At 41.3% G+C, this 25573-nt stretch overlaps 1 pseudogene; it reads right to left on the bottom strand.

Moving 5' to 3' along the window:
* Positions 1 to 606: 606 nt before the first annotated feature.
* LOC100972283 (selenide, water dikinase 2-like) lies at positions 607 to 11022 on the bottom strand (annotated as a pseudogene).
* Between the last annotated feature and the right edge of the window lie 14551 nt (positions 11023 to 25573).

Below are 25573 nucleotides of genomic sequence, written 5' to 3'. Positions count from 1 at the left end.
TTTAGAGGGAGAGACATCATTAACAGAGACCAAGTCAGATGATTGCAGGTCCTCCTTTCCCAGTCTTTAAACAAGCTGCTCAATTCTTGTCCAGAGCAGGAAAGAGCCAGTACTTCAGAAAAATCTAATAAAGAATTTGACATTGCACTATAAGATCTCTCATAACAATTTAGATTTATCAATAGTATTGGTCCAAACTCATCTGCTTCAGATCTAAATTTTTTTCATTGTGCAATTTACTTTTTGTGTGTGTATGCAGTTTTAATAAATAATCTCACTCCCTGTGCAGAAATTAATCAACCCAATGCAAAAAACATCCCTCAAACTGGAATAGCCTCATCTTACTTTGGAGAGAGGAAACAAGTTTTTCTGCTCCTCTTCTACCCGGGAGATGAACAAATGTCCCCACAAAGTTCAAAATGTTACTTCTGACCTTGGGATGCACATACAGGCAGCTTTTGATGGGCTAATTCAGATCACCTAGAAAGGGCAGCTGCAACCACTATGCAGGTAGTCTTCTTTGGGAATTTCTTAAATCAACTCTTGAGAATTCTCCATGATTGTTTACAAAGGCCCTAAGCTCTAAACAACTTGTGCCATTTCATTTCATGAGCTAGGCTCTGAGGACACATTGGAATGTGCAGGAGCAAGAGCAGGGGCAGTGGCCCCACGAGGAAGGACCTCATAACTCGAGGCTTGTCAATGATCCAGGCTGTCCGATTTCCCTTTTCCACAATGCCAACAATCCATGCTTGGTGACCCTCTCTGTACTTGGAAGATCTGATTTCAGAAAAAAAGTGAGCCACCTGTTCTCTTGGAAGACAAATCAGTAATCTCCTGAGGTTTCAGCTGAGGTTCCTTGAAGAAGCCCAAACTGCCCCCTGGCCTTGCTGATGGCAGCCATCTTGGCAATGACTGGCAGATTGCAAATGACAAAGGGCACATCATTTCTTTGTTGCTTCACGAGGTTCTGAGAGTGTCCTAGAATGCCAAAGCCTGTGATATCTGTGGCCACATGGGCATTAAATTTGTGCATTAATCCAGCAGCAGTTCTGTTGATGGTAGCCACATTGAGCATGGCTTTCTAATAGGCCAGATCTACTTCTTCTCCGAAGGCCACCATCTTCACCTGATTCCATCTTTCAGTATCCTCCAGCCATTGGTGGGCATTGACAGCACCTTGGGTTCCTAAGGGTTTGGTTAACACCAGCACATCCCCAATAGCGGCATTATCAGGCATAATGAATGCACTTGGCCGACACACCACAGTGGCAACTCCACCGATGATAAGCCAAGAGTTGACCACCGTTTGTCCACCTGTCACTGCAGTTCCTCCCTCCTCAGTAGCGTCCCGAAAGCCTTTGATCATGAGTGGCATTATCTTTTCGCATTCCTCCTCACTCATACTCTGGCTAAGGCTGAGTAACGTCAACACGTTGTCACACTCAGCACGTCCTGGAGGTCACTCAGCACATTGGCACAAGCTATGAACCCCTTCATGTAGGGATCCTCCACCAAGGGGTAAAAGAAGTCCGTGGTCTGCACCAGTGACAGGCCTCCATGCCTCAGTGAGATGATGCAAGAGTCTATCCCAATGCCCAGGGCTGGAAGGGCATTGGCAGGGGTGCTTCCTGGCAGGGGTGCTTCCTGGGCAGCCTCGTCCCAGCTGGGTGTGGGCCGTGTCAGTCTGGCCAGGAGTTTGGGCAGTGCCTCTTGCGGGAGCTTGCAGCCTCAGCCCTTCCTGCCGGAGAAGCCGGTCAGTCGCCAGCTCAGGCTGAGACCCCACAACTGGGGCTAGAAGGGCCAGTAGCTCGAGAAGGCCCAGCCCAGAGACAAGGCCGCCGGGCTTGATGAGACTTCCGCCGCCGCCATGGCCACCGTTACGGGGCTTCCGCCATCGCGCCTGCTGGAAAGGCCTGAGGAGAGGGGAGAAGAGGAGAGGGCCGTTTTAGTTTCCACTCAAGTTAATATGAAGTAACAGTCAAATATCTCCCACAGAGATTCTCCCGGGCACCATTCTGGACACCCTTCTCGCCCAAGCCACCCCTCCTTGGCCTTCTTCCAAAATGGGAGAGGTTTATCACATGCTTGCACGGTACGAAGAGCCAGTATTTGAAGAGACTGGATCTATAGAAAAGGGGAGATAAGTGTTGGAGCCAACTTTTGGGAAACCCAGAAATCGATGTTGAGTATTTTGAGATACAAAGTCATAGGAGCAGCTTAGGAATTATGTCCCAGCCTCTGTACCCGCCTGTTTATGAGGCAAAGCAAGGATGACAGGATACTCCTGTTCTGACATGTCTGCTTCTAATACTTCAACCACTGCCTCCTCCCAGAATCTCTGTATTTTTGTTTACTGTGTGACTAATATCTTCAAACACTGAGGAGCATTTCATGTCATCTGACCTTTGAAGGCTAGGCAGGCCCACTGCAGGTTAACAGTTCACCTTTCCCAGGTCCCCGGGCGGGCTATTTGGAGCATGTGCTGAACTCCTATCTATTCAGGTGCCGGAGAATAGGGATTGAATTTCATGCTGGTGACTGTGTGGGCTCCAAAGCCTGAGCTAGGGAAGCCAGGAAGGGCAGTGCCTCCAGGCCAAGGGCACATGAGAAGGGGATATCTGGGGCTTTTTCCAGACAAGGTAGGTAGGAGACACTTATCCAGTAGCTGCAACAAAAACAGTATTCCACATTCTAGGGTGATTCAAATGTCAAACCCAGACAAAATTTTAATGGAGGAAAAAAAAAGAGGTTTGTCTGGTAGGAAAAAGAAAAAAGAGGTTGCCAGTTATGACAGCCACCATTGGTAATGTTTATTTTGTTTTTCCTCTGGTCGAGCTGGTCCGCAAAGACCTGGCGCACCCAGGCAAGAGACAGTTGCAAAACAAGTGTCTGTACAAGAGACCTACAAGGAGTCTCAAAGATTTTTAATTTTCATTAACCCCAATTTTGATTTTCTTTTTCTTAAAAACATGGTGCTAAATCTTTGTGGTCAAAGCCTTAGGTTGACAGCCTTTAATAAAGAAGTCCAAACTCTGGAAAAACAAAAATAAACAGAACTATGCAACAAATCACATTCTCCTTTGAAAGTTGCTTTTGAAGGCCCAAGGGAGTACTATTAACATCACAGGAAAAGCTAGGCAATTAATTTCCATTCTAAGGGCTTTTAGAATGTCTCCCAGAATTGACAGGGAAGGAAAATTAATGCCATATCAAGACATTAATTCAGATCACCAATTAGTTTACTCAAGGTCTTCTCTGATAGTAACTTCTGTTTACTACTAGCTTTGATGAAATGTGAGAATTGAAAAAAGAGTTTCTATCCCCAGCACCAATCCATGCACTATGCAGATTCAACTGATAATTGATTTCTTCTTTCCTATCCCACTTCAGGGAAAGGAAAGTCAAGTTTGGGGACTATTTATGGTAAGTATACAGACACACACACACACACACACACACCTGTGTATATATGTATCATACAGAAGGAGTGTACTTTACCTCTTCTCTTTATCCTTCTCACTTGGGAGGAAAAGGGCTGCGCACATTGTCAGAAATCAGTATATCTGTGGGCGGCAGATTGTTTCATACAGAAGAGTGCCTTTTTCTGCCAGTGCTCATGAAGTTGCACCATTGCTGGTTTTATTTGCTGGAAGTAGATCCATCAGATATTAAAGTGTCGTAATATAAATGTAGTGAGTCATGACTAGCACTTGGGATACAGATAGAATAGGATAGGGTGGGATGGGATGGGATGATGTAAGATGGGATAGGATAGAATAAGGAGGGGAGGGGAGGAGAGGGAGGGGAGGAGAGGGAAGGGGAGAAGAGGAGAGGAGAGAAGGAGAAGATGGATTGGATAGGAGAAGATGCATAGGATAGGGTAGGATGGGATGGATTGAATAGGATAGGATAAGAAATACCAGAGCAAATCACAGGTAAGCAGGAGAGAGCTGGTCTGTGAAACTTTAAGTTTGATGTGCAAGCATGTGTGCACACACACAACTGCGGTTGTGTTCTAAATCACAATGTGAAATGAATCTTTCATAACCAAAAAGGTTGATTCTAATTTGATAATAGAAATGAGGGCTGGGCACAGTGGTTTACGCCTATAATCCCAGCACTTTGGGAGGCCGAGGCGGGAGGATCATGAGATCAGGAGTTCGAGACCAGCCTGGGCAACATGGTGAAATTCTGTCTCTACTAAAATACAAAAATTAGCCAGGTGTGGTGGTATATGACTGTAACCCCAGCTACTCGGGAGGTTGAGGCAAGAGAATTGCTTTAACTCGGGAGGCGGAGTTTGCAGTGAGCCGAGATCGTGCCACTGCACTCCAGCCTGGGCGACAGTCAGACTCTGTCTCAAAAAAAAAAAAAAAAAGAAGAAGAAGAAATGAGGTTGACAATAGAAATGAGACTTCTCCACCTAATCGCCAGTGATTGGCAGTTTTTCACCCATAAATAAAGAGCTGCTCACATTGGCTGGGCGTGTCAGCAAAATGCTAATTGTATAGTGTTCAGAGGTGAGAGTGAGCCCATCTTTGCTGAACAGGGGCTTCTCTAGCTTGTGAATCTGTGCAGTGTGGCCTCACTGGGACACTGTGTAGCTAATAGGGTTTGGATGTTTGTCCCTTCCAAATCTCATATTGAAATGTGAATCCCAAAGTTGGAGATGGAGCCTGGTGGGAGGTGTTTGGGTCAGGAGGGTGGATCTCTCATAAATGGCTTGGTGCCCTCCCCATGGTAATAAGTGATTTCTCACTCTGTTAGTTCATGCAAGAGCTGGTTGTTTAAAAGAGCCTGGCATCTCTCTTGCTCTCTCATCATGTGACACGCCTGCTCCCCCTTCACCTTCTACCATGATTGTAAGCTTCCTAAGGCCCTCACCAGAAGTAGATGCCAGCATTAGGTTTCTTATAAAGCCTCTGAACCGTGAACCAAAATAAAACTCTTTTCTTTATAAATTACCAAGCCTCAGATATTCCTGTATAACAATGCAAAACAGACTAACACCAGAGCCAAATGTTCTAGGGTTGAACGGAGGTGAAAGCAGACAAATCATGGGACTTACTTATTTTTAAGTTTCCCCAAAAACAATGTGTCTAGGCCTTCCCATACCTCAGTCAGCTCACACAGGCCAACACCCAAACACCCAGCCTTGGTCCAGCCTCTGAAGACCACCCATGGACAAACTAATGAGCCCTACGGTTTGCATTTTCAATTGCAAATGATGTTTTAAGAAAACACTTAACTATTACTTTCCAAGAAACTGGTTTCAAGAGGTTCGAGCACAAACACTCCCGTTTATGTTTCCACCCTCAATCAAGATGAAAGAGGCTAGTTTAAAATTTTTCCTTTCCATGCAGCAGATCCCAAACCCTGAGTTTTACCACCACAGGTTTAAAGGTTGCTGTGGTCGGCCAGCATGACGCCCTCACTGCTCCCAGGCAAATTCCTTATGGGTCCTGCTCTGGTCAGCTCACTGGATATGTACTGTGAATACGTGGACTCACTTCCCATTTGCACAAAATGTGGACAATGTTGCTTTTTATTCAGGCAGTAATATTGCAAAGTTGCTTTATGCTTCTTAGAACCCAAGATAATTTTATTGTGAAAATAAAGATCAAAATATTTCAACTTTCCTTTTCCCTTTCCTCTTCATGTACAATGATAGAGTTGGGAGACATAAAAACAAGCCAAGTGTTTTACAAGGCATATCTATCATAGGGAATATCAGCATCTTAATGGGTGCTGAATGTATTCATAACAACAGAACTTGTATTTTAAAGTTACATTTGATAAAATGGAGCTTACACACCAGAAGAGAAGTTCAAAGTGGCTTTTGGTGGAAGAAGAAGAAGAATTTCTCTAATACCAACTATATTTAACAAACAAATTAAATAAAAATGTTTTTCCTTCATATTTCACTTTTGCTGAGTCAAAAGTGACCAAGGAATAGTATCTAAGCTTAAATTCAAATCTATTTTCTTCCTTATTGACTGTGTATTACACTTATTCTCATGCATTCATTTTGTACATTCTAATGTATACTTATAAAATAACTAAACAAACTAAAGAAGTTACATTGAGTCATATTTAAAATTGTTCCAGCTATAAAAAATGGAACTTTCTATAAAATAAATATCAGGGCCAGACACGGTGGCTCATACCTGTGATTCCGGCACTTTGGGAAGCCAGGGTGGGAGGATAGTTTGAGGCCAAGAGTTCAAGACCAGCCTAGGAAACATAGTAAGACCACCATCTCTACAAAACAACAACAACAAATTAGCTGGGAGTGGTGGCACACACCTGCAGTGCTAGCTACTTGGGAGGCTAAGGCAAGAGGATCACTTTAGCCCAGGAGTTTGAGGTTGCAGTGAGTTATCATCATGCCACTGCACTCCAGCCTGGGTGACAGTGTGAGACCCCCCCCTCTCTAAAATAATTAATAATAAATAAATTAAATATTCGTTGGCCAAATGCACATTTTACAGTTTTATGACCATATTCTTTTTTCACATTCTCTTTGTTCTATAAGGAAACATACTTGTAAGTAAAGAATCCATACTTACAGAAATTGTATTCATTTTGATATATTTTTAAAATAAGCATTCTTTAGAACTGAACACAGACTGCAAATTCTTAAAGGCCATTCCCCACATGACATTCTCCAGAGCAGAGACAAAGAATGAAGTGGTTGGTTGATGCAGATGTTCATTCTGTGCAGCCTTCATGAAAAATAGGAAAGTTGTGCGCTAGAGTCTAGCACCCTGAGCTCATGCCCCTGTCAAAGTATTAGGAACAAAGAGAACAAGGACAGCCTGACCTGGGCTTCTCTCACTCCACAAGAAGGACTCCATTTAGGAGTTGGAGGCCAGACCATGCAGTCCAGGCCTTCAGGACTGATGCCATTTGTAGTGGATACACCGAGCAACACTTTCAGATAATTCTGTTCAAACCGAGGAGGAGTTTTCACCACCAGCGGTAATGGTTAGTCTTATAGGTCAACATGGCAAGGCTACAGTATCCAGTACTTGATCAAACACTAGCCTAGGTGTTGCTGCCAAGGTATTTTGTGGATGTGGTTAGCATCTACAGTCAGTTGATGTTAAAGAAAGGAGATTATCCTCAATAATCTGGTTGAGCCTCATCCAATCTGTTGAAGGCCTTCAGAGCAAAACTGAGGTTTCCCAGAGGAAGGAAAATTCCGCCTGTAGACAGCAGCATCAGCTCTGGCCTGACAGACTCCAGATGGCTCTTCCTGACGGCCTGCTCTAGGGACGTCAGACTTGCCAGACCCCACAATCACTGATTCTGTTTCTCTGGCAGAATCTTGACTGATACGCCAGTCTACTGGGCTTGGATGAAATCAACCTAAATTTATCTAGAAATAAAGGGCCTCATTATACCCTAAATTTTAGTCAATTGCCAAATCTCAAAACATTGGTTTTATAAACTTTAGAACACAGAGTAGCAGACATTTAAGATTATTTGCTACTATATCCTTAAATGCCATCTAGATGGGAGTTAGTAAAAATATACTCTATTGTACGACTAGTTCATTCCAATTTCTATCTAGTGTAAAAGACATTTGAAATGAACATTTGTACCAGTTGGGTTTCCATTGTTGTGAATTGGCTGCAGCCTTTCAAGGCAGAAAGGAACATATAAGGAATATGGTTTCTGAAACTCCTCCAAAACCAAAGTCATCTAAAATAAGTATGACTTGATGAATGCTAAAATGAAGTTGAAATTGGTTTCAGCCCATTTCCTAAATTGCAGCTGTTCTGATAATTCCACCTTACCTTCCTTATTTCAGTAGTTTCCTGGAGGATTTTCCCCCCACATCTAAGAAGGAAATTTTACTCTAAATTTTTTACACAAACTATCACTGATGAGTCTTTCCCCACCATAACTACAACTTTTCTTCCTGTTACATTCCACTTTAGCCAAAATAGGCCCCTGTAACTGGGTGGTTTTATTTGGTTCCATCATAAGAGAGTTTAATATACGCTTGTCAAGAAAAGAGACAGCACTGACAGTTAAATTAAAAGTGGTACCAATTAATGTATTTATAGAACACCATACACACGCAACAGACGAGGGAAGAATTTACAGTACACGAAAAGCACACCACGCTTCAGCAACAGTCGATTTGTCAAAAGGGCTGTGCTCCTGACAAATGATTAGTAAGAGAAAACCCCAAAGATCAGAGGAGGATGAAACGGGGTTCACTCCTGCAGCTTGCGGGGGCAGTGGCAGAGGAATAAAGATAATCAGAGAATGCATTGGCAACACCTTCTCAGTTTCCTATTGACGGTGGGACTGTGGAGCCACATAGGAGACACAGGGCGTCAAAGCCACCTGGTCCCCCTGGTTATTGTGACAATGGAAAGATCACCTGCCTCTGCCCCCAGGACACTGCTGAGGCATGATCATAATGTTGGCAGACTGTTTTTCTCTTTTCTGCCTCTTTTCCTCTGTCATAACGCGCCTCCCCGCTTCCCATTCCTGCTCTTACAGAAGAATCTCCTATCTGTCATTCAGCAAAGCCTGTGTGTTGCCCTGGGCTCTCAGAGTTCTGGAAAGTTTAAAGCTCTGCTAAGGAAGTAATGCGGAGGTTGCCTTGTTCCGGTGAACTCATTGCCAACCCCAGGCCCTCTTTCTCCTGAGTCCTCTTATAGTGCAGAGACTGTTCTTTCTCGAAGGGATTGCTGGCATCTGTGGCCAGCTGGGGTGGGGAGGATATGAAGATATTTTAAGGCTAGAGGGCCCTCGCAGGTTCAGAAACAGCACACTCAGGCAGTCACCCTGCATGATTCGTGAAACTCTGGAGCCACAGCAGACGTGAGAGATGAGGGAGATGCTCTCTCCATACTATAAGGGGACTCAGGAGAAAGAGGGCCTGGAGTTGGCAGTGGGTTAACTGGGAAAAGGCAATCTCCCTGTTACTTCTCTCCATAGACTCCTTAAGCAACACATGCTAATTGGTTTCTTAAACAATCAAAGGCTTCTCACATGCCAGAGAATATATGTACAAAAAATGTAATTACAGGACTTTTTGTTCTGGCTATGATAGAGTAGTTTAAAGAAAACTAAAGAAAAACCTAAAGAACAGATGAATCATATTTTTAAAAATCATTTAGGCCAGGCATGGTGGCTCATGCCTGTAATCCCAGCACTTTGGGAGGCCAAGGTGGGTGGATCACCTGAGGTCAGGGGTTCGAGACCAGCCTGGCCAACATAGTGAAATGCCATCTTACTAAAAATATAAAAATTAGCTGGGCGTGGTGGCACACGCCTATAATCCCAACTACTTGGGAGGCTGAGGCAGGAGAATAGCTTCAACCTGGGAGGCAGAGGTTACAGTGAACTAAGATTGCACCACTACACTCCAGCTTGGGTGACAGAGTGAGACTGTGTCTCAGAAAAAAAAAAAAAAAAAACTGTTTAAAGGCATAGAGGAACCACCAAGACAACCAGACACAATTTGGGCACCAGATCCACAAAAGACAGGAAGCCTCCAGAGGTGAGCCCAGCTCTCCACATTCCAGTTTCACCTGTGGGGCAATTCTTGGTCTGATTGCACCTTCGGGGCAATTCTTGGTCAATTCTTGGTACTGGGCTAGGGACTAAGAAACTGGGCGGGGGGCAGATGCTAAGAGGCAGAGAAGCCAGCAGAGCTTCAAACAATTTTACAGGACTGGGAGGACAAATTGGGATCTGAAGCTGCAGAAGTGTCCTTGAAAGGCCAAGATACCAAAGGGAAGGAGGACACCAACAATGGATCCAACACGCAGCAATGGTTTCCTCCAATGGGTCAGACAGAAGACTGCATGCAACACAGAATACATATAGAAATAATGAGCAATGTAAATGTATTTAAATCTAAATGAATATTAATTGTACAAAACAGTAATAATATGGAGATTTAAATATGTATAGGATTAAACAGCATGACAAAAAATAACAAAAAAGAAGGAGATACATGGAGTTAAAGTCCTTTGAGAAACGTAAAGAACTCATTTATATTAAACTGGAATAAATCAAAAGTGATTGTTTTAATCTCTAGGATAACTTACAAAAGAATAGCAGAGGGATATCTTTATTTTAAAAAAATATTTAATAGAGGGGAAAATGAAATAATAATCTTAAAAATAATTAGTCCAAAAGAGGCAAAAAAAAGACATAAGAAGAACAGAAGTGAGCACTATGAAAGGTCAGCATATGGAGAATTCCTTAGGGAGACATCAGGGGTGGAGGGCAGGGGTTCTTGCTACACGAACATGTCAGGATTCTGGTTGAAGGCAGGCCAGGGTGATTGGATATTGAGGGTAGGAGCTGAGCAATTTGATCTGATATTAAGGGGGATCAGATATCAAGTGTGGGGGATTCTCTCTGAACAGAATTAGCATGATTCTTGCTGTGACTGGACTATGCAGGCCAAACAAGAACAGGGACCAAGGTCAAGCCCTAGTCAAAAGGGATTCTACAGAAAAAGCACACCAAGATTTTCAGGATTCAGAGGAGCTTAACTAAAGTCCGATCAAGGAGAGAGTCTTTGTCAAGGCTAAAACAACTTCACCAGGAGGATTTTCTCCCACTGAAAGCAGTGGTGCCCAACCTTTTTGGCACCAGGGACTGGTTCTATGGAAGACAATTTTTCCACTGACATGTGTGTGAGATGGTTTCGGGATAAAACTGTTCCATGTCAGATCATCAGGCATTAGATTCTGATAAGGAGCTCCCAACCTAGATCCCTCACATACCCAGTTCACAATAGCAGTTTAGGCTCCTATGAGAATTTAATGCCACTGCTGATCTGACAGGAGGCCGAGCTCAGGCAGTAATGCTCACTCGCCTTCCATTTACCTCCTGCTCTGTGGCCCCATTCCTAACAGGCCTCGGACCAGTACCGGTGGGTCCATGGCCTGGCTCCCACAGGTAGGCCTTGGTGTCCTCCTGTTCAACATAAACCATTTCATAGAACACCAACAGCAGGTAAGGGTACTCCGTAACCATGAAGGATCAAGACAAACTAAGACCATTCATAATCATGTCTTAACACAGACAAAATCAAGACCATTGTTCAAACCATAAAAATGCCTGGACATCCTCTCATCCTGGCTACTATAAGGGACTATTGCCTCTTTACTGATCACACCTTTAGCCTCAATGCATTCTTCCAGCCTCAGAGATAAGATTTATTAAGACACTCAACTATAGAATTGTCCCTGTTTCCTGACAGCATGATTGGAGCAAAGCTCTACTTCCTTAAACCCTCCCTGAAAACACCACATCCTATACTAAATCCTTCCTAATTCTCTCTGACTGAGATACCCCCGTGGTTCCTGTTGTGTGCAGTCTCATTCTTTGCAATGAGCAATAAACCCACTTGTTCAACTTCAAATGTATTTCTTTGGCTGTAGGCTATTGACAGATGCTTAAGTCTCATCAAACATTCACATATCAAATCCAACAGTATGTAAAAATAACAATATATCACAACCAAGTTGGTTTGATTCCAGAAATGAAATTCAAGATTACTTTAATATTTTAAAATCTGTCAGCATACTCTTATGAAAGAGGCCCTAGACAGGGCCCATCCCCCTGCAACCATGTGAGGACACAGGGAAAAGACAGGCATCTACAAAAACCACATCTACAAACCAGGAGGCAAAGCCCTCACCAGACACCAAATCTGCCAGCACCTTGATCTTGAACTTCTCAGACTCCAGAACCGTGGGAAATAAGTTTCTGTTGTTTATAAGCGAAAAATAATAATAATAATAATGTAATTCATCACATAAGGAAAAAGAGATGTCATATGATCATATTAACAAATGCGCAAATTGCGCTGGATAAAATGCTGCAGTTACTCATGTTAACGAAAATTTAAACTTTTAGCAAAATTAGAATAGAGGAAAACTTCCTTTGTCCTAATATAGAGTACATAGAAAAACCATATAGCGAAGATCATACTTAATGGTGAAGGATGAAAAGATCTTCTCCTGAGATAGAAAATATGCCTCTATGATCACTTTTATTCAAACAACTGGAGGTTGTAGCCTGTATAATAAAGCAAGAAAATAGCCAGTAATAAACCTGACAAAGATTCACAAGAACTTTACACTGAAAGTTATACATATTGAGAAAAATCTTTAAAATCTAATTTAGCGGAAAGCTTATTGAGAGAAATCTTTAAAATCTATTCAGTGGAAAGCTATGCAATGATCATGAATTGAAAAACTCAATATTATAAAGGTCTAAGTAAGTTATTCCCAAACAAATCTATATTCCAGCAGGACTGAGAAAATCTAGAAGAAAAAACTTTAGGATTTACATGAGCAGATACCAAGATACATTATAAAGCTACAGCAATTAAGAGGGTCATAGTATAAGTTCCTGATACACCAATAGGCCTATGGAATAGAAAAGAGAGTGCAGAAACTGTCACTTGATTTTTGACAAAGGTGACACATCAGTCCAACGAGGGGGAAAATTGCCTTTTCAATAAAATGCACATGAGTAATTAGAATCTATATGAAAAGAACACTCTTAAATCTCTGTTTCACATCATGCATAATAAACTACAGGAATTGTAGCTGTAAAAGTAGGCATAACTACAACAAAGATTCTAGGGGGGAAAAGGAGACTATCTTCATGACCTTATGGCAGGCAAAAAAAAAGAAGTTTAAGAAGACACAAGAGCAATAACCATAAATTAAATGATGGATAAATTCTACTGCATTAAAAGTAAGAATTTCAGTTCATCAAAAAGACACCATTAAGAAAGTGAAGGCTGGGCATGGTGGCTCACATCCACAATCCCAGCACTTTGGGAGGCCAAGGCAGGTGGATCACTGGAGCTCAGGAGTTCAAGACCAGCCTGAGCAACATGGCAAAACCCTGTCTCTACTAAAAATACAAAAATTAGCTGGGCATGGTGGCACACCTGTAGTCCCAGGTACTTGGGAGGCTGAGGAAATAAGATGGCTTGAGCCTGAGAGATGGAGGCTGCGGTGAGCTGAGATGATGCCACTGCACTCCAGCCTAGGCTACAAAGCCAGACCCTGTCTGAAAGAAAGAAAAGAAAGGAAGAAGGAAGGAAAGAAAAAAGAGAAAAGAGAGAGAGAAGGGGAGGAGAGGGGAGGAGAGGGGAGGGGAGGGAAGGGAAGGGAAGGGAGAAAAGGCAAACAATGGATTGGGAGAAAATATTTGTTATGCACATATTCAACAAAGGACTTATATCTAGAATATATAAAAACCCCTAAAAGTTAATAAAAACAAGACAGGCCATCCAATAGAAAAACAGGCATAGAACTTGAACAAGCTCTTCACACAAAAAAAATCCCAATGTTTAGCCGCTAAACATACGAAAAGATGTTCAACAACATTAGTCATCAGGAAAATGCAAATTAAAACCACAATAAAATGCCATTATAGCCTCACCAGAACACCAACTTCAAGTGAGGCTATCCAGCAAATGGATTTTCCATAGACTGCTGTTGGTAATGTAAATTAGCACAACCAATTGAAAACAGCTTGGCTGTATCCACTAAAGCTGAACCTGTGCTTCCCCTATGACTGGCAATTCTACTCCTAAGTATATGCCCAAAGCAAATGAGTACATATACGTACCAAAATGCATGTACCCAGACACTCATAGAAGCACTCTTCATAGTAACCAAAAACTACAAACGACTCAAAAGGCCATCAAAAGTAAATGGATAAATTGTGTTTTATCTATGTACTAAAATGCTGTATAAAAATGAAAATAAACAAGGCTGCTACATGTAACAGCATAAATGAATCTCACAGACAAAATGTTGAATGAAAGAAACTGAACACCAAATAATACCTACTATATGATTTCATTTATATAAAATTCAGAAACTTACAAAACTAAATTGCTGACTGAAGGCAGGATATTGGTACCTTTGTGAGCAGGGGGGTAGGACTGTGGGGAGTAAATGGAAGGGGTCTTGGGGAAGGCTTCTGCCTGGACAGCAATGTTCTATATCTTGGCCTGGATGACATTTATCATTTGTGTTCCCCTTGTGAAAATTTATTACACGCTTTTCTCTATTTTTGTTATGTTTTAATAAAAAGTTTATTTTTAACGTACCAAAAATGTACGCTTACTGTTGTATAAGAATAACAATAGACATGTAGGGAGAACAGTTATTTCTTCAAAAATATGTAGATGTAGGACTATGGAAGGTGTTGATTTTGCCTGAGATTTGAATTGGGAGCTTTGGAAGACTAGAGGACTTTACAGAAAATTACTTCCAATGACATTATTCAAATGTTCCAAAGACTTTGAGCATTCATAGTGACCTTTTGTTGTTTTATTTTTCATTCCGTTGTTTCCACTCCATTTCCAAATGCCCTAATGAAATCTACATAGTACAATAAACAAAAGGTGCTGTTTGTTCCTGGCCCATTGACACTTCATCAAGTCTTGAGCAAAACTAATTAAAATCTTAAGCCCAAATCTTCTCCCAACTATCTCAGTGCCACCCGAGGCACCACAACGGCCCAGAAATGGAAATGAGTGTCTTGGCCATTTCCCTGAGGAATGCCACAAAGGCTCATTGTGGTATTTCAAAGGGCAAGGCTTCCAGAGCAAAATCCCTCAACAGGAAGAATGTTGCCTCACCCTGGCTGTTCCAATGTAGCCTGTGTAGATCCCACTGCAGAAACCAGTCCTTCCTAGTTAGGGTCTGGGTCAATCATGTTCAGAGGAGAAGCAAGAAAGGAACAGGTAGTAGTATGGTGAGGAAATGCTCCTGACTGTGAGTTCTGGCTCTGTTCCTAACTAATTATTTGGTGCTGACCAGCTCAAGGACCTCTCAGCACTTACCGTCTTTGTCCATAAAATGGACATCTGGCTGGATGGTCACTAAGCCCCTTGAGAGTGCAAATGTTCTTTGATACTCTGGTGACTCCCTTAAGGTAATTTTTTTGGTCTTGTTTTAAACTCGACCTTGATACAGGCATGGGCTGTAAAACCAAACTAAGTACTGGTGCCCTCCACTGGATGACATATGCCAATGCTTTGTCACATATGCTGGAATGTTGCCTAGACATGTTGAAAAGCCATCATTCTTCATTCGTTCTCTGCAGGTAAGTTGCGTTTCAAGAAACTAAGACTGTGTCCCTTCTTCTAGAGCCTCAGCTAGGCAACTGTGCTGTTTAAGCCCATGACTTTTGGTTATTTGGTTTCCACACATCACTGAATGTGCATAGCAACAAACAGAATGCTTAAATGGAGTAAAAAATCAGCACAACTCTTAATCCAATTGGTCAGATAGTCGTTAAACAGGAGGGAAATTTTTACTTCTGTTTTCCCAAATGTGTGGACAGGATGTGACTTCCAATCAGAGGTATTTTAAAGTGTTCTGGGCAAAATTAAAAATCTGTATCCAATCAACATGTGATAGAAATGGAATTCTCCCTGTACAAATACATTAGACAGCTTCCAACCTTAATCACTCCAAGCAAGCTATGCCCAACATGATTATAAGTTCCCCATTATTGAGGACAAGGTATGGAATGCCCACTCTCTCATATTCTTGTTCACAAACAGGCACTGTCAATAGTAGCTTTAAACTTCTCAGAGCAGCCCAAGGGCAGACTACACAGTCCTTGAGAGCTTACTAGGTGCCAAACACTGCTCTAAGCATGAGATCCACAATGGTGAGCACAAACAGACACAACAACTGTTGACTTCATGGAAATAACACTCCAGGACCATCTTTAAAAAGTATAGAATAACTGTAAGTTTCCTTTGAGCAAGTAAAAGCCCTGCATACACTTTCAGTTTTTAAAAGATCTCATTAATTTTATATACAAAGGAACAGGACTTGGGAGGTAGGGAAAGAAAGGTAATTCCAAGGCTTCCAAATATTAGTGTTATCATTTAAGGTTGCTTGTATGTTAATGGTACCCACCATACAGTATTTGAAGGATGTCAATGCAAAAGCATTATATGCAGCAGAAAAGCAGTCAGATAAAAATAATGAGTACTCTCAGTGTGGCTGTTAACTAAGTAATGACTATTGAGATCTGGGGACTCTAATATTTTTCCTGGAGTAGACATGAAGAGATGCAAATTGAAGTACAAGACTGCATCACCTCCTTGGGTGGGTAAAGCATGGGAGGTGGGGATGCAGGGAAGAAACCGGTGACGTTTAAGACATCTAAGATATTCAGGAAAACGGAGGTCAGAAGATGTTCTGATTAATGGAGGAGAAAAATCGTTCTCTTGGATGTTTGGTTTAGGCTGAGTTGTAGGAAAAGATTGACTTAGTTCCCAGGAAGCTTTTTTTGTGGTTGTAGATTCCAGAGTTCACAGAAAGGATCGGCTTGCTCACAGACTCAACAACAGTCAACTCAAGTGCCAAGAAAGTGGGGCAAGGCTGGATGAAGCCCAGGTGAGTGACATGGGAGGGGGTGAGACAACCAGAAACCAGAACCTTCAATAGGAAATGATGAGCCATCATACCCTTGAGTGGGCAATAAGCCCTCTGAGGAGAATTCCAAAAACGTTCCATTATTTGAACAAGTACAATGCCTACTTTGAGGATGGGTGCATATATTGCTATGCTTGTTTAAAATAAATCCAATGACTTATGTCATCTATTTCTCTAATAATAAACAACAAAAGGAAAAACAGCTGAAAACAGCCCAGAAAAAAATACCAGGTTTTGAGTTGAGCAGAAAGACTTGCTTTGGAATTGCAGCATCGCCTGCAGGGCTGTGCACCTTAAAGCCGGCCATCACTTATGTCCAGTAGGAGTTTTGACTTTTGGAAGAAACAACTTCCTTGTGAGAGATGAAAAGATAAACAATTCTGTGTAAATAATAGATATGCTTTGTATAACGTCAGAGGAAAGCTCCCAGGAGTGGCAGCTTGGGTAATCAGATACCTAAGAAATTTGCTTCAAGAAAACCTTTCTTCATTCTGTGATCTGGACATATCTGTTTATTCATTTGATGCATTGTTATAGTAAAACTAGGCAGAACTGGGGAAGATGACAATTTTGAACAATGCATGATACTATATAATTCTAAATGCAACTTTACATGATCGGTTATACAGCCACAGCATTTACTTACTGCATGTGTTTTTAAGGCTATAATATTTCTCTTCAGTTACATTTTTTATGGTTAACAAAATAGGGGGTCTTGTCATTTCTATGAAAAATTGAGCATCGTCACAATTCCCCCGTACACCAATATTTTGAAGTACAGATCACTACAGGTAATACCCCTTTGCTGAATTACAAACCCCCCAATTGATATGCGTATGTTGCCGAACACTCATTTGAGCCCTAAATGAAAAAAAAAAATCTAAAGTTAAATTTCATTATTTTTAATAGATTTTAGGAGTGTATTAAATAATGTGATCTTGTCATTCTTTCCAACCTACGCCTTTGTGTGAGGATTTGATAAATGCCACATCAGTGAGTAAGGTGAAGAAACAGAACTATATTTAATGTGACAGATGTAAGGAGATGTCAGGTTGGGGATTTGAAGTCAGGTAATCCTTTAGCGCCTGCCTATGTGAATACCAATCGAGCAGGCAATTCTCTTGAGACCGCAAAATTGGGAAGCTAGAACTCTGTGAATATTGGGGTTTTGATTTGTACTGTCAAGTAGATTTTAGGCTTTCAGCTCATCTTAACTACTGTTTATTTCTATTTCTATTTGGTTCTTAATAGAAGTAAGACATAAAATTAAAAAAAAATCAAATGACCTTTTTCTCAAATTCTACTTGTTAAACAGAAACAAAATAATGAACTCAGAAGGTTATTTTTGAACCAAGATGATGTCATAGTTTCTAACCTGCTGAGCCATCATTTATGCTGAGAAGTAAAAAAGATAACCCAGAAATAGCCAGGCACAGTGGCTCATGCTTGTAATCCCAGCACTTTGTGAGGCCGAGGCAGGCGGATCATTTGAGGCCAGGAGTTCCAGACCAGCCTGGCCAACATGGAAACCCCGTCTCTACTAAAAATACAAAAAATTAGCCCGGCATAGTGGCACATACCTGTAATCCCAGCTACTCAGGAGGCTGAGGCAAGAGAATTGCTTGAACCTGGGAGGCAGAGGCTGCAGTGAGCTGAGATCGCGCCACTACACTCCAGCCTGGGCGACGGGATGAGACTCTGTCTCAAAAAAAAAAAAAAATCTACAATTAGATAACCCAGAAATAAAGATAAAAAGTACATTTGATTGGATATGTTAGGTTAGTTTTCCACAGAAAATGAAGAAAATGGTCTCTATAGCTCTGGGTGCCCTGGGTCTGTAAGCACAGGAATGAGTTTTTCAGACACATATCCATTTATCCACAGAGGTGCTGAGCAGAAGCGGACGATCCAGGCACCTGTTTCAGGATATTATGCCCAGTACTTCACTTCCTTGTACCTTCAAGGCAAAATGTACTCTGTGAGGAATTAATTTTCCTTTGACTCTAAATATAAAGCTCAAAAGGTGACTTCAGTGAAAGAAGTATCTGCCACTCTCATCTTTTTTAATTCCAAAGCACAGTGGAAGAATAGTGTCTATCAGAGATCTCTGCCTTCCCTAACTATATTAAAAACAAAATTAAAAGGCAAGAAACGTGCTCTGAACTTGAACAGTTAGAAAATATTTTTACAAACGCATATGAAGCAACTGCTGTTCCCAACAGACGGGAGAAAAGTTAATGCCATTAATGACTTGAGTTAGGAGTATTTAAAAATCATCTCAGCGGGGTGCGGTGGCTCATGCCTGTAATCCCAGCACTTTGGGAGGCCGAGGCAGGTGGATCATGAGGTCAGGAGATCGAGACCATCCTGGCTAACACGATGAAACCCCGTCTCTACTAAAAATACAAAAAATTAGCCTGGCATGCTGGTGCGTGCCTGTAGTTCCAGCTACTTGGGAGGCTGAGGCAGGAGAATGGCGTGAACCCGGAAGGCGGAGCTTGCAGTGAGCCGAGATCGCGCCACTGCACTCCAGCCCGGGCAACAGAGAGAGACTCCATCTCAAAAAAAAAAAAAAAAAAAAAAAAAAAGATCATCTCAAGTCGGCAAATTACAAAGATTACCACAACATGAGCTCCTCTCGTGCAGGATGGAGAATCTGTGACAGTGGAGAACTCTGTTCTGTTTCCTGTTATCTGGATGTGTGAGTTTAATGGTAAATCCTATAGGTGGGGACTTGGCAACTCCCAGATATGCTCAAGTAGGATTAAGTGTTTATGAAATGATTTGTTATCATGGAAATAATAATTAAGTGACATGTTTACTGTCGAAAATTTTTTTAATTAAAAAATAAAAATCTCTATTTACTAATTTGGTCAACCTCAAGTTTTATTATTCTGATTTCTCTTTATCATGTTTCTGAGGACGTTATTATCAAGCTTTTTAGAAGGACATACTCCATGGAATATAAAACAACTCTTACTAGGCATTTGGAGCTTAAGGGGTAAAAGTTTCTATAAAAGAAAGAGGAAAAAACTACTCAATTGTTACTGCTAGGAAACGGCACTTTTTTCCTATGAACCTCTTGGAGTCATTACCCTTAATTCCATTTAGATAACTGTTAGTCATGGTTCATGGTTAAATGATCAGTAGATATTTTCCTAGACAGTTTTTGTGCTTTTTCATGAGCATAGTGAGTTGTTCCTGCTGCAACATCAAATGTTCATTCATTTGTAGGAAAAGGGCCAGAAGTTAGTAAAAGAGAAAGGCAGAGTCTGAGCACTTACCTCTCAGCTGAGTTGCACATGGCGTTTTAAACAGATTGCAATCATTCAGAAAAACGAATTACTAAACAGTTTAGGTAGGCTGTTCAGACCAAGAAGTTTTTTTTTTTATTATTATTTTTGGACAGAGTCTTACTCTGTCACCCAGGCTGGAGTGCAGTGGCACAATCTCAGCTCACTGCAACCTCTGCCTCCCAGGTTCAAGTAATTCTCATGCCTCAGCCTCCTGAGTAGCTGGGATTACAGGTGCGTGCCACCACACCTGGCTAATTTTTGTATTTTTAGTAGAGACGGGGTTTCGCCATGTTGGCCAGGCTGGTCTCAAACTCCTGACCTCGAGTAATCTGCTGGGATTACAGGCATGAGCCACCCTGCCCGGCCCAGACCAGGAATTTACCAGAAGATTATCCCAATTAATAGTGGCAGCTTTGAGTTCTCACATATTTCCTTCAGGAAACTGAACGATAGAAATGTTTCTTCTTTCTGGTGTGGCTCTGATTATAAGCACCTAAGCAGCTGATGTCATGGATTTGTAGATGAAGACACAAAATAAACAGGTTTGTCTTAATTCAACAAACTTTCATCAGGAAGAACACTTTTCATTGCCTCAAAACATACATAACATCTTGCTGATTATTTCTTCTCTTATCAGATGAGAATTATTTCCTTAATCAAGGAACAGATTGGGATGCCCCCTAATTAGTTATTTGTCCTTTTAACACTGGTATTTGTATTCCAGTCTGAATTAACTACAGGCTGATACAAGGGTGGCAGCTAAAACAAAGTCAACAAATTGCCCAGGAAAGAGATTCATCAGAGGCACCATTTTTTTAAAACCAAGATCTGGAGGCTCATTGTTTTCTGCAATAGTCATTATAAGATACAACCTGTAGCTTTCTGCGAATCAAAATGAGTAGAGATTTTCTTTCATCTCAATGTCTTCCATTGCAACTGTAGACTCAGTCTCTTCAAAATAACAAAAAGAAAGAAAAAGAGAGAAAAGCTACATAGGAATCTCAAGCCAATTACAGTGGCCACAGAACAGGAACTATAAAATGGTCATGATCCGCCTTGTAACAAGAAGTACAAAATGGCAGATGTGCTGCTATCTCCATCAACCAAGCAGCCTTACAAAGAGTCCACTCTGCAGAGTTTGAATGGAGGTTACATAGTGTCAGGTGGCTCCATCCTTCCTTCCAATCTGCCTTATTGCAGTGGTCTCGGTGGTTGACTCCCAAACATACACTCTACTCCAAATGGTCAGCCACGATGATCTTTTCCCCTTGCTTGTAATTGGCTTAGATGTGACATGCCATCCAATCCTGGCCAAAAAAGGTGGGGAAAATTTTTCTTTCTTCCCTGAGATGATGCCCTGTATGCTTCAATACCCAGAACTACAACCATGATGTCAACACGTAGTGAAGGTCAAAGTAGATAGAATTGCCAGAAAACAAATTAGGACCCTGAGATGCCACAGCAAGAGCTGCCATGCCTGTGAAATTCTGGTTCAGTGAGATGAAATGGTTCCTGATGTCTCCTAATGTTTAAATCATTTTGAGTCAGAAATTTCTGTTACTTAAAACCAAAGTGATCCTTATGCCTCACTTAATATTTAAAATCTCAGGGATCTTTAATAATCACTAAGGATGGTAGGATGCATTCAGAATCCCGCTGATCCACCTAGCAATTAGTACCTGCAAACAATGGATAAAGTAGTCAGCCATGGCCAGGCATGGTGGCTCATGCCTGTAACCCCAGTAGTTTAGGAAGCAGAGGCGGGTGGATCACCTGAGGTCAGGAGTTCGAGACCAGACTGGCCAACATGGTGAAACCCTGTCTCTATTTAAAACACAAAATTATCTGGGCATGGTGGCATGCACCTATAATCCCAGCTACTCGGGAGGCTGAAGCAGGAGAATCACTTGAACCCCGGAGGCGGAGGTTGCAGTGAGCCGAGATCGCGCCATCGCACTCCAGCCTGGGCAACAAGAGCGAAAATCCCTCTCAAAAAAAAAAAAAAAAGGAGTTAGCCATAGAAACCACTTGGAAAAGTGTTTATGAAGACTGACTGGGATGAGTGAGGGGGAAAGATCTCTTTTTTCCCCGTCTTTTGCACATCTAAAACTAGAGAAGAGAATTTTTAAAGGCTGAATGACTTTTTTTCCCTACAGGTCATAATACAAGTGTGATTGAGACAGAATCTTCCGAATAACTTTTCACAGTGCTTTATGCCATGAAAAGTATTTTCAAAATACTGTCATATATATCACATTTGATTTTTACTACCATTCTGAGATTCAGTTAGGACCTATATAACCTTCCTTTAACAAATGAAGAAACTGATTCAAAAAGATCATAGGACTTGCCATTATGGAAGACACATCCATGGCTAGGACCTAGGTCCCTGCTTTGCATCTCAATGTATTTTCCATTATCTACAATATCTGTGAATCAAGCGTCACTGAAACAGAGTGGGAAGGGCATGAACTGTTAATTCCAGCTCTGCTCCAAACTGCTACTAACTAACCACGTTACTTTAAACCAACTACTTTTGCCTGGTAGACAATAGATGCTCCTAGGTGGTTTTCATTACTTTTATCGTTGCTCCAATAGCCATCGTTGTCCACTATGTCTTCATTATAGGGATCCACAAACTCATAATCCTATATTGAAGACTAATTATTAAATGTAAGGTCCCGCTGATGCCAGACAAGTAAGCTTTAGAACACTTGCCTAAACTAAATTGTTTCTGATTTTTAACCATCATTACCTTTAGCCTTTGGAATCATAAATCACATTCACATGATTAAGTATGTTCATGGAATAGCTTTTATTATTTTGGTTATTGCTTTGCTGTGAAATTTACTTATCGACAAAGTGTGAGGAAGTAAATGTATTCCTAATGAAAAGAATTATCCCGCTCAGTTCCTAATTCCTGGAAACAAGTCCAGTTACAGCCGAATCTTAGGACTTTCCCACACTTGGTGGGCCCTGGTAAAAGTGAGAGGGTCCCAGGCTGCCTCATTGGTAGGAAGTCTGGAGTGGAGACGGTGCACAAGAATGGCCCTAAAGCTCTGGACTGAAACCAGCTCCTCTTCACCCTGGCCTTTGTGTGAATCTAACCCACTAGGCAGCTCTGTCTTGGCCACACTCAGTATCAAATTGATTTGGATTGACTTCAGTCCAGTCTCACATCACCCAAATAGGCCACTCTAAAAAACTGTAGAAGAACTGGAAAGGGCAACTATTACAATAGTGGATTGTTACCTCATTTTCCTTTCCACTGAAAATCTGGTTTATCACTTTAAAGAATAAAAGTTTCTCTTGCTACTAATTTTTTTTCCACAATGAAGCAGTGGTAACAATGAGAATAAAAACTTAACCAGGCACAGTGGCTCACACCTGTAATCCCAGCAGTTTGGGAGGCCGAGGCAGGCAGATCAGCTGAGGTCAGGAGTTCGAGACCAGCCTGGCCAACATGTGAAAATCCATCTTTACTAAAAATACAAAAATTAGTCGGGAGTGGTGGCGGGTGCCTGTAATCCCAGCTACTCAGGAGGCTGAGGCATGAGAATCGCTAGAACCCAGGAGGCAGAGTTTGCAGTGAGCCAAGATCACACCACTGCACTCCAGCCTGGCCAACAAAGCAAAACTCCATCTCAAAAAAAAACTCAAGTGATCCTAATGGTTTTAGTTAGAATGACCATCCATCTCAGTTTGCCCAAGACAGTACTGGTTTATGCCTGTCATCCTGGCATAATAAATAGTGCACTACTCCTTTCTCAAAAGTTTCCTGGTTTGGACAACAAATTATGTGATCCCCAACATTGAGTTGCTTAGGAAATGAACTTTTATTCACTGGTCTAAATTTTTACTGGTGAAACTTACTCAGATCACCCCCCATGAAGCCTGTCGTAGAAGAAAATCATCAATCCATCTTTACAGAGACAAGTTACTGAGAAGTTTCACATTCTTTCTCTAACCTTTTCATCAGAAATGAGTTAGAAGAACTTTTTTTGTTTTTGTTTTTGAGGCAGGGTCTTACTCTGTCACCTAGACTGGAGTGCAGTGGTGCGATCTCAGCTCACTGCAACCTCTGCTTCCCAGGTTCAAGTGATTCTTCTGCCTCAGCCTCCTGAGTAGCTGGGACTACAGGCATGTGCCACCACGCCCGGCTAATTTTTGTATTTTTAGTAGAGATGGGATTTTACCATGTTGGCCACGCTGGTCTTGGACTCCTGACCTCAAGTGATTCTCCCGCCTCAGCCTCCCAAAGTGCTGGAATTACAGGCGTGAGCCACCACACCTGGCCAGAAGAACTCTATTTTAAAAGATTGTTTCATCATTTCATATAATAATTAATTTCCCTGGCATTGGTAAGAAATGGAATATATGCTATAAATATAAAATCCATGAAATTGAACACTTCCCTTCCGAGAACTTTTAAATTTTATGTTTATGGGACTTTTTGTTAAATGTATTAAATGATTTATACTAAATATAATTTAGTCTTTCATCTAACTCAAGGTCATATGAAAGTTATTGACTGTGCTCTCATGGCCCCCAGCAGCACCCTGTGTCCCAGTCCCCATTGCCCTCCTCTGCACTGGCCAGGGGACTGCAGAGAGGATACTCAAGAGTGTCCAGAAATGGGGCTAGAAAATGAACTCAGGGAAAAAAAAAAAAGTGATTCATTGCATTGTGGAGTGACATGGTGACACCACAAAGACCATTGCAGTAATTAGCATTTAGCTTGCCCTTTCCCTGAACTCCTTCTCACTCGACTTTTCTTCCACATTGTCCCTTGTTGCCAACGGTCATTTCTCCCACTGTCAGCTGCTGGCAGTTCTGTATTCTCAATCCTCCCTTTGAATGCATTATACATTATAAGACAGAACCAGAAGTGTCTAAGGAAAACGCCCTGAGTAAATCAATAGCCCTAATTTAAGGAACAACTCTGAGTCAACACGCTTTTTTCAGAAAGTAGAGCTAGTCTTCTTTTAGAGTGAGACATATAGCTTTGAGATATTCATTGTCTTCCTCCTAAGAGGACTATTCCAATATTTCTGTGTTCCAAATATGTATATTCTGTACCATAAATTTGCCAAAAAAAAAATCTAATCTCAGAAAAGGTGGGGCATTATTGAACAACTGGCTTTATTTCGTGAACTGTAATACATGGAAGATGTCCTGCAAAATCCATTACTTTCAGTGGGATATTGATAGCCGTGGTGAAAGCAAGCATCCTTATCTCATTCCCATCTTCACCATTGCTATTCAATATTGTACCAGAAGTCCTAGCCAGGGCAATTTGGCAAGAATAAATAAATAAAAGGCATCCAGATATCCAGATTGAAAAGGAATAATTAAAACAATACATATTTCCAGATGACATGATTTTATATATTACAAGAAAATCCCAAAGAATCCACCAAAAAATGACAAGAACTAATGAACAAATTCAGCAAAGTTACAGGGTACAAGATCACATGCAAAAATAAGCTGGGATTTTATACATTAGCAACAATAATTCAAAGAGGAAATTAAGAGAACGTTTCCTTCCTGTCAACCCCTGCTAATATTAGAAAAAAAAAAAATGAAAGAAAACAATTCCATTTACAATTGCATCCAAAAGAATAAAACCCTTGCAATAAAATTAACCAGGGAGGTAAAAGACTTGTACACTGAAGACTACAAAATATTACTGGAGGAAATTTTAAGAGACCTAAATAAATGAAAAGACATCAGTGATAATGAATAGAAAGACTTAATATTGTGATGAAGATGTCAATAGTCCCCAAAGCAATCCATAGA

Source organism: Pan paniscus, chromosome 4 (genome assembly GCF_029289425.2).
Source record: "Pan paniscus chromosome 4, NHGRI_mPanPan1-v2.0_pri, whole genome shotgun sequence".
NCBI classification, from domain to species: Eukaryota; Metazoa; Chordata; class Mammalia; order Primates; family Hominidae; genus Pan; species Pan paniscus.
Note: the sequence above shows the minus strand (reverse complement) of the source record. Positions and strands in the feature narration are given on the sequence as shown.